Source organism: Octopus bimaculoides, chromosome 8 (assembly GCF_001194135.2).
Source record: "Octopus bimaculoides isolate UCB-OBI-ISO-001 chromosome 8, ASM119413v2, whole genome shotgun sequence".
NCBI classification, from domain to species: domain Eukaryota; kingdom Metazoa; phylum Mollusca; class Cephalopoda; order Octopoda; family Octopodidae; genus Octopus; species Octopus bimaculoides.
This window is the reverse complement of record NC_068988.1, coordinates 901,393-910,206: the sequence shown is the minus strand read 5'-3', so window position 1 is coordinate 910,206 and position 8,814 is coordinate 901,393. Positions and strand designations below refer to the sequence as shown.

The 8,814-nt window shown below is 36.4% G+C and overlaps 1 protein-coding gene across 2 annotated transcripts in view; it reads left to right on the top strand.

Moving 5' to 3' along the window:
* LOC106872567 (uncharacterized) overlaps window positions 1-8,814 on the top strand; it is a 60,003-nt gene that overhangs the window by 15,439 nt on the left and 35,750 nt on the right. The gene's annotated exons all lie outside the window — the stretch shown is intronic.

Genomic DNA, 8,814 nt, shown 5'->3' with positions numbered 1-8,814 from the left:
CAATCTACTATTTTGCTTGCATGGACTCCCACAAAATCTAACATGCACTCCTGGAGTCACATGGGCCCTGATTGAGAATTACTAGACTAACCCATACAGACCTGGAAAAAAAAAATGAACCTACATTTTTACATGTGTAGAAAAATGAAGCAGTTGAAATTTCAAGATCTCGACACAGTTTGAATGGTCAATTTGATGCTATTTCATGTTATTTGTGCTCTCGGAAAGGCAGGCAGTTCGAATAACATTGAGCAGTTTCTTTTTGATACCGAGATGGAGTTGCAGAAACAGTAGATAACTTCACCAAATGCTTAACGTCTGCGCCTGAATTGAGAATTCATTGAAGTTGACTGCTTTTTTTTTTTTTTTTTTATCTCTCAGTGGCAGGGTGAATACAGGTTATTTCAATTGATTATACCCTTCCCTTACAAATCGATTGATTTATACCAATGTTATCAATCAGTAACAGTTTCCTTTTGTTGTGACTGTTTTGTTGGGACAAGAGAAAATATAGATTGATTAGTCTTTGAACCCATGGCTGGCTTTGCAAATTGGATGGTGATGGCCATGGTGGCAAGAAGAACAAATCTAATGATTCTGTGCACACTCATTTGTATATACACAGAGTAATTAGGATTGTGGATCAATGCTTAAAAAAAGCAACAAAAAAAAAAGATATTGGTGTTGAAACATTGAATTAACTCCAGTTTTTACCTGTTCAGTCTGTTGCATATTCTACCAAGGCATTGATTATTAAAGGTGTTGCTTTACAATAGGGTGAGAGGGAGAGATGACACGGTATTACGTTAGCAGCTGAAAGGGGTAGATGTTTTATAACGTTACATGAAAGGGGTAGATATTTTATCACTCATTACCTGCATTGTGTGATGTCCATTCATAAATGTTCAGTCCACTAACCTGTAAATAGATACCACCTAAATAGGTATGGCCTACTGCAGGTTTACCAGTTCGCTTCAAAGAACAGATCCACTCCACTTTGCATTGTCATAGTTGTTCAGAAATTATTATCAATTGTTTAGTTGGCAAAAAATAGATAAATAAATAAATAAAATGACCCTCTCGAAATATATTATCACTTGATCGTATTGGAGTTACCTCCCTTGCTTGTTTTTTTTTTCTTTTAGGTTTTAAACTATAATTTTTGTTCTTATTAAGTCGTTGTTTGGAATATGAAGTAAATCCTTTATCGTTTACTTGTTTCATTCATTAGACTCTGGCCATACTGGGGCACCGCCTTGAAGAATTCCAGTACTTATTTTTTGTAAGCCTGTTATTTATTTCTATTGGCCTCATTTGCTGAACCACTAAGTTACAGGAATGGAGACACAATTGTCAAGAGGGACAAACACAAAGAAACATGCGTGCACACACACACGCACACACACAACAGGCTTCTTGCAGTTTCCACTCACATCATCTTGTAATGCATCTGGATCCATCATCAGTGATGTTTCCGGGAGTTATTGTTTCAGGCCTTTCAACAACCAGGTACCCTCATCCAGGGTTGATCAAACCCTACCGTGTGTTCTGTTAGTACTATCCATTTCCTAATCCACATCCACCATGTTAATTAAAATGATGAAAATTATCCTCCCATCAGTTTTTTAACTGGAACTCTATTGGTTATGGCGTTGAGTGTTCCAGTTGATCTGATCAACAGAACAGCCCGTCTATGAAATTAACATGCGAGTGGTTGAGTGCTCCATAGACTCTCTTTAATCTTTTCCTCTTTTACTTGTTTCAGTCCTTTGACTGCGGCCATGCTGGAGCACCGCCTTTAGTCGAGCAAATTGACCCCAGGACTTAGTGCCAGTGCAATGAGAAAAGCACCTAGTGCACTCTGTAAAATGGTTGGCTTTAGGAAGGGCATCCAGCAGTAGAAGCTGATATTGGTGCATGAGACAGCCCTATAGCTTTCTGGATCCAATCAAACCATGCCAGTCGGGAAAATAGATGTTAAATAACAATTATTATTATTAACATTGCCTTTGCACAGCTTCTAACACTAGAGATGTACTACAGTGTCAGCTGTTCACAACCAGTGAACTAAGGTAACACCTCTTATTTTTCGAGCACCTTCCGGAGTATTCGAGCGGTTCCAAGCAGTGCTGTTTTCTGCAAGTGCTCCACCCTAACTACAGCCCCTATTTGTTCCATGTACTTCTCAAGATTTTTACTCACTGTTCCCAGGGCTCCGACAATTATTGGTACTATTGCTACCTTTTGCATCGACCGCAACTGCTTAACTTCCCAAGCTAACCTGTCATATCTCTCAACTTTTCTTTCTTCCTTGTCGCACACCTTGTTGTCAGCTGGGCATGCTATATCTATGATCCAGTATAGTTTGTTTTCTTTCTCAGTTAAGACTGTCTGGTTTCCTATTCTCTGTCTCATGGTCGCACTGAATCATAAAATCCCATTGGATCTTTGCATTTTTATTTTCGACGATGCCTTCAGGTTTGTGGTCGTCATTATTATTATTATTATTATTATTATTATTATTATTATGAGGAGGAGGAGGAGGAACAAAATTAATAAAAAGAATTTTTGGAAAAAAAGAAGTTCTTGGAACATAGAAATTTTAAGTTTATTGAGTATATATTCACATTTTTTTGTTGTCAGTAGCTCTCTTTTTTTCAAATGTTACTCAAAGAACTTATTGTGTAAGAAATAGATGCAGCTACATACGAGAGATGTCTGCTGAAAGAGACTTGGTTCTGTTTTTACAATTAAGTACATTGGTACTACTAATTCAGTTCTGATTGGTACAGGGCAGTTCTTTATACTGTTCTTCATGGAAACATTGGAGATAGTTTGAGAAAATATCTTAAATGTTTTGATGGTAGTTAAATGTTAATATTATTCACCAATTTATTTATGATTTTATTTCTGCAACTTTTTTTTAATCAGTACCAGAAACGTTTAAGTTGCCTTCAGGCTTATCAGGTGGTTGTCAGTAGAAAGTGGTTTCAATCCCTACTAATTACTGAATTTTTATTATTTTTATTAATCTGTAATTGGTATTATTGGATTGCAAGTTCAATTTGAGGAAATCTTTTCACATAACTTTGTAACTTGACATTACGGTGATTTTATCAGTTTTCTTCTGTGAGAGATGGAAATCTTAAGTTAACGGATGCTCTTCTGTTGAGAGATGAAGGTAATTTTAAGTTTTGTTTTAAAATTGACTTTTTGGTTTTTCAAAATAATTTTTTATATAAATACCATTTAAATTTGTTTTGATTTTTTTTACATTTAGTGTAATTATGTTTAATGTTTTGCATCAATAACAATTTAAAATTTTGTATTATTTAAAAATGCCAATCCTTCTCAATTAAAAAAAAAATATATATTTGGTTATCGTTCACAAATCTTAGAATGAAAGCATATAGAGGAGCACTCTGTTGGTTACGATGACGAGGGTCCCAGCTGATACGATCAATGGAACTGCTTGCTCGTGAAATTAACATGGAAGTGGCTGAGTACTCCACAGATATGTGTACTCTTAACATAGTTCTCAGGGAGATTCAGCGTGACACAGAATGTGACAAGGCTGGTCCTTTGAAATACAGGTGCTACTCATTTTTGCCACCTGAGTGGACTGGAGCAACGTGAAATAAAGTGTCTTGCTCAAGGACACAACGCGTCACTGGGAATTGAACTCACAACCTCACAACCGTGAGCCGAATACCCCTAACCACTAAGCCACACCTCTTCACAGTGAAAGCACACAGCTTAGTGGTTACAGTATTCATTTTGCAATTATTAATGTTGTGAGTTCAATACCCAGCAGCACACTGAGTTCTTGAGCAAGACACTTTATTTCCCATTATACCAGTCCACTCAGCTGGCAAAAATGAGCAGTACCTGTAATTCAAAAGGGCCAGCCTTGTCACATTCTGTGTCATGCTGAATCTCCCTGAGAACTAATTAAGGCTGTGTGTGTCTGTGAAATACTCAACCACTTGCACGTTAATGTCACAAACAGGCTGTTCTGTTGATCGGATCAACTGGAACCCTTGTTATCGTAACTGACAGAGTGCCAATGTGTTGTCTGTTTTACTGATTCATGTACCATCATCATCATCATCACCATCACGTCCCTCCCATGTTGACATGGGTTGGATGAGTCTCAACATCTCGCCATTTGTTGTAGTCCATTATCATCATCTTGCATAGACAAGAGCAGGGAAATAAAATCAGTTGTTATGGTTGCTCAGTCTGCTAGAAATAGCAGCCAGATTCCTTCAAATCACACCCTACCATCTTTGTAAAGAAAATGGCTACATTTACACACACACACATATATATATATATTCATATACATACACACACATTTATATATATATATATATATATATATATACACAATACATAAATAAATATATATAATTATTCTCATTCCAGAATGTTGTTGACAGTGACTTTGAACTTTCAACCTACACACCATGAACATCAACATTTAATGCCTGTGTTTTTATGCTGGCATGGGTTGGATGGTTTGATAGGAGCTGGCAAATCCAAGGGCCACACCAGCTTCCATATATGTGTAAATGTGTGTGTATATATATATATGTAAATGTGTGTATATATGTATATATATAAATGTGTATATATATATATATACATGTATATATATATGTATGTAGATTCTTTTATTTTGTTTCAGTCATTTGACTCTGGCTATGTTGGAGCACCACCTTTAGTCGAGTAAATCAACCCCAGGACTTATTCTTTCTAAGCCTAGTACTTATTCTGTTGGTTTCTTTTGCCAAACTGCTAAGTTACGGGGACGTAAACACATCATTGTTTGTCAAGCGACGTTGGGGGGGGGGGATGTGCATATATTACATATTTAATTGTATATATTTATCTTAATGTATATATCTATATTTGTGTGTGTGTGTATATTTATACATGTTTATGTGTGTAAGTTTATATTATAATTTTGCTATTAGTAACATATGCTAATTGTTGTTGTTGTTACCTAGATACCCTGCTGTACACTGTCGTAAAGTACAACAGCTTACATTTTTAAGTCTTTAATTTTCTACATATGTAGTTTTGAGAAAGAAATTGCCTGCTTATCAGTAAATATTTGGTCTATACTTTTAAATGGTTTCCTTGGAAATTGGGTTAGAATTTCAAGATTATTTACTTGTGCATATTTGCGTAATAGTTTTGACAAGTGCACAGAGTTTATTGCTTACCATTCCTCTAATAAAAACAACAGTGGTGTATATATGGAGTGGGTGTATAGGAGGTGTATAATGGAATAGAAATACAGTGGAGTCGTCGCCTCTGTAAATTAATTGTAGACATGTGGTGTAAGAATGAACAAAGACGTATTCTTTTTCTGGTTTCTGTTATTGGGTTCTGGCCATGCTGGAGTAGATTGTCGATCATATCAACTCTGGGAGTTGGGGGCTAAATAATATTGAGGTGGGTGGGGATTTGAAATCAGAATGTAAAGGGATGTAACGAAGCACCGCATATTTGGTTCAATGTAGTTCTGAATCTATCATCCAATCACTGTGTATGTGTGTATGGGGGTAGGGGTGGGAGGATTGTTTAGCCCCAGGTCAAACCTGAATGAGTAGAGTTATGACCCTGAAGTAGAAATAATTGATTAAAAACCAATTAATTATCACCTATAGATTCATTGTTCTTGTGAAGGACATCATCGTCTTACCATTGCTGTCTTGGCTGCCCCTTACACGTGCCCTCTCTTTGACCAGAGAACATTCTCCTTCTGTATTTGGGACCATTACTCCCCCTCCTCCTCTCATCAGTTCACTCAATATTGACATCCATCACATTCGTTTACCCCCAACCATGTTTACAATTACACATCACTCACTCTCCCTCTTGTCACTAAATATGTTGCTTCCATTAGTGTATCTCTCTCATTACTTCCTGCTATCACACACTCTCTCTCTCTCTCATTACCCTCTGCTATCACTCTGTTTCCTTCTTCATACTTCTGTCACTTTTTCTATCTCACCCTTATCTTCTGCAATCTCCTTTCCTACTCTGTTGGGTCCCCACTGCTCAGTGTTGTTACCAGGATGAACAATGGCAACATAGAACAATGAAGAGATTGTCATGTCCTTGACAAGAAAAGAGTACTTTACAGTGTACTGGGTGTATTTTATTTTGGCACCAGCACTAGTGAGGTTGCCTTGGACCTCTTTTGTTGTGTGGTGCATGAGACAATGTTTAATTGGGACTGTAAGATTAAAGGAGTAATCTGTTTTTTTCCATTGTTAATACTCATCTGTTTCTGAGCTCTGAACCAGTTTCATTGAAAGTTTTGTGTCATCATCATCATCATCATCATTTAATGATGGTGTTCCATGCTAGCATGGGTAGGACATATATATAAACCAATCTATCCAACTTTGTTTTTTCCTAATATCCATACATAGATGCAGGCATGGCTATGTGGTAAGAAGTTTACTTCCAACCACATGGTTCCAGGTTCAGTTCCACTTACCCAGTACACTTTGTAAAGTGGTTGGCATTAAGAAGGGCATAGAAACCCTGTTGGATATGATTTTAGAAATTTCGTTGTATATACAATTATTTGGTTCTCTACAGGTTTTCTATAGAATTTAGAGCTAGCGCCTAATGTTACGGTGTTTCATATACAAAGACATCCATGTAAACAAGAGAAAACTAGGCAATGGTTGTATATGCATATTTCAAGAGTTATTGCTCCTTCATCAGTGCCACTGCAAACCCTTAACCATCCATGAATACATTTGCTTAAATATCCAAGTTTAGTGGTGTAAACACTATTGGATAGATTACAAAATGAAATAGTGTACCTACTAGTAATTAATATGTACAATTATTTGAAATACTTCATGGCAAGAATATACAGAGAGAAAGGGGTAGAGAGATGCGTTTATCTCAGTCGTTACAGTGTTTAAAGCTGACAGGAATTATGTCCATTCTGCTCTCTGGTTTATCATGGTGCTGTAAAGTATGTCGTTTATATGAGAGTGAAATAGGATTTATATTTTGATGGAGGGATTGAAATTTACATTACTTATCCATCATCATCAACATGATCGTTATTTATCCAGTTATCATTAAGCGTGACATTTTGGGTGGGGGTGGGAGGTAAGTCTGTTTTTTTTTTTTGTATTTTGTTTGATTTAACCTTTTAGCATTCTGATTATCAGATGTAATGCTTATTTGTTCAATGTTTGAATTAACCATGCATTATCTTGTCGCTCTGAGATTTCAATGATGTGATTGTTCATTTTAAGAATGATATTGTAGGATGGGTATGAGGTGCTGGATCTGGATTTGTTCAGTGGTTGGCATGGCATTGACTAATTATGAATTTATACACGTGCAAAAATTGTAATCCACTATGTTATGTTACTACAGTATTTATGTTGAAGTTATCTCCCCCTTAATTTTTATTTACTTTTTTAATATCCCTAAACTGAACAATTACCTTAATATTTTTGTAAGTCAACACCACGTTCTACTACATTAGCAACAAATCAGTGCTAGTTATAATTTCTGTAGAAATAACCTTAACAAAATGATGATGACAAAGTCTCACCGGGCGAAATAGAAGCGTTTTGTTTGTCTCTATGTTCTGAGTTCAAATTCCTCCCAGGTCAACTTTGCCTTTCATCCTTTTGAGGTCAATTAACCCTTTTGTTAACCCAGCTGAAACCGACTCTGGCTCTGAGTACAAATGTCTTGTTCTCTTAAGTTCTGAATTAAAATCTTCCACCAAACCTTAGTCACAATTTATGTTCCTAACACTAGCTGAATGATAACGAAGTTATTTTACTAAATTCTTTCTTATATTTAAAATTAATTGAAAGTAACACAGAGCATCTCAACAGAAATACGGTAACGAAAGGGTTAAATAACCACCAGTTGAGCACTGAGGTCGATGTAATTGACTAGCCCTCAAATTTCAGGCCTTGTGCCTATAGAAGAAGCAATTGTTATTATTATTATTATTATTATTATTAGGTGAGGCAGAATCGTTGGAACGCTGGTTGAGATGCTCATCAGTATTTCATCTGCTGCTATGTTCTGAGTTCCAATTCCACCGAGGTCGACTTTGCCTTTTATTCTTTTGGGTTCGATAGATTAAGTACCAGTGAAACATTGGGATCAATGTAATCAACTAGTCCCCTCCCCACAAATTTGAGGCCTTGTGCCTCCACTAGAACGGATTATTATTATTATTATTAGTGATTGTTCAGCTTAATGCTATTTTGGTGACAGTGTTACAACCAATATTTAAGTTGTCTTTACTCGACTGGCAAAGAGAGAGATTTTCGATTGTATGTGTATTATAGTAATCCTCTTTTAATGATAGTTTAGGTTTCATAAATGGCTTATCCTAGTTCACATTACTTTTGTAAACAAAGCAGTTTTTTCTTATGCTTTCGAAACACCTTATTGGGTCTCTACTCTGTGGATACTTAATGTGTGTCTCTCCTGATGCAACCATTTCGCATTAAGGAGCAGAATTGGTGATTATTCAGAGTTGAGTTTTTATTGGTTCATTCTTGGATGAATTTTGGTCGGCACTAGAAACTCATTTCTGCAATAAATGCAGACATGGCTCCGTGGTTAACAAGTTTGCTTCCCATCTACAAGATTTTAAGTTCAGTCCCCTACCTTGGGTAGCAAGTGTTTTCTTCTGTGTCCCTGGGTTGATCTGCAAAGCTTTGTGAGTTGATTTTGTAGTCAGAAACTGAAAGAAGTCCATCATTGTGTGTGTGTGTGTGTGTGTGTGTGTGTGTGTGT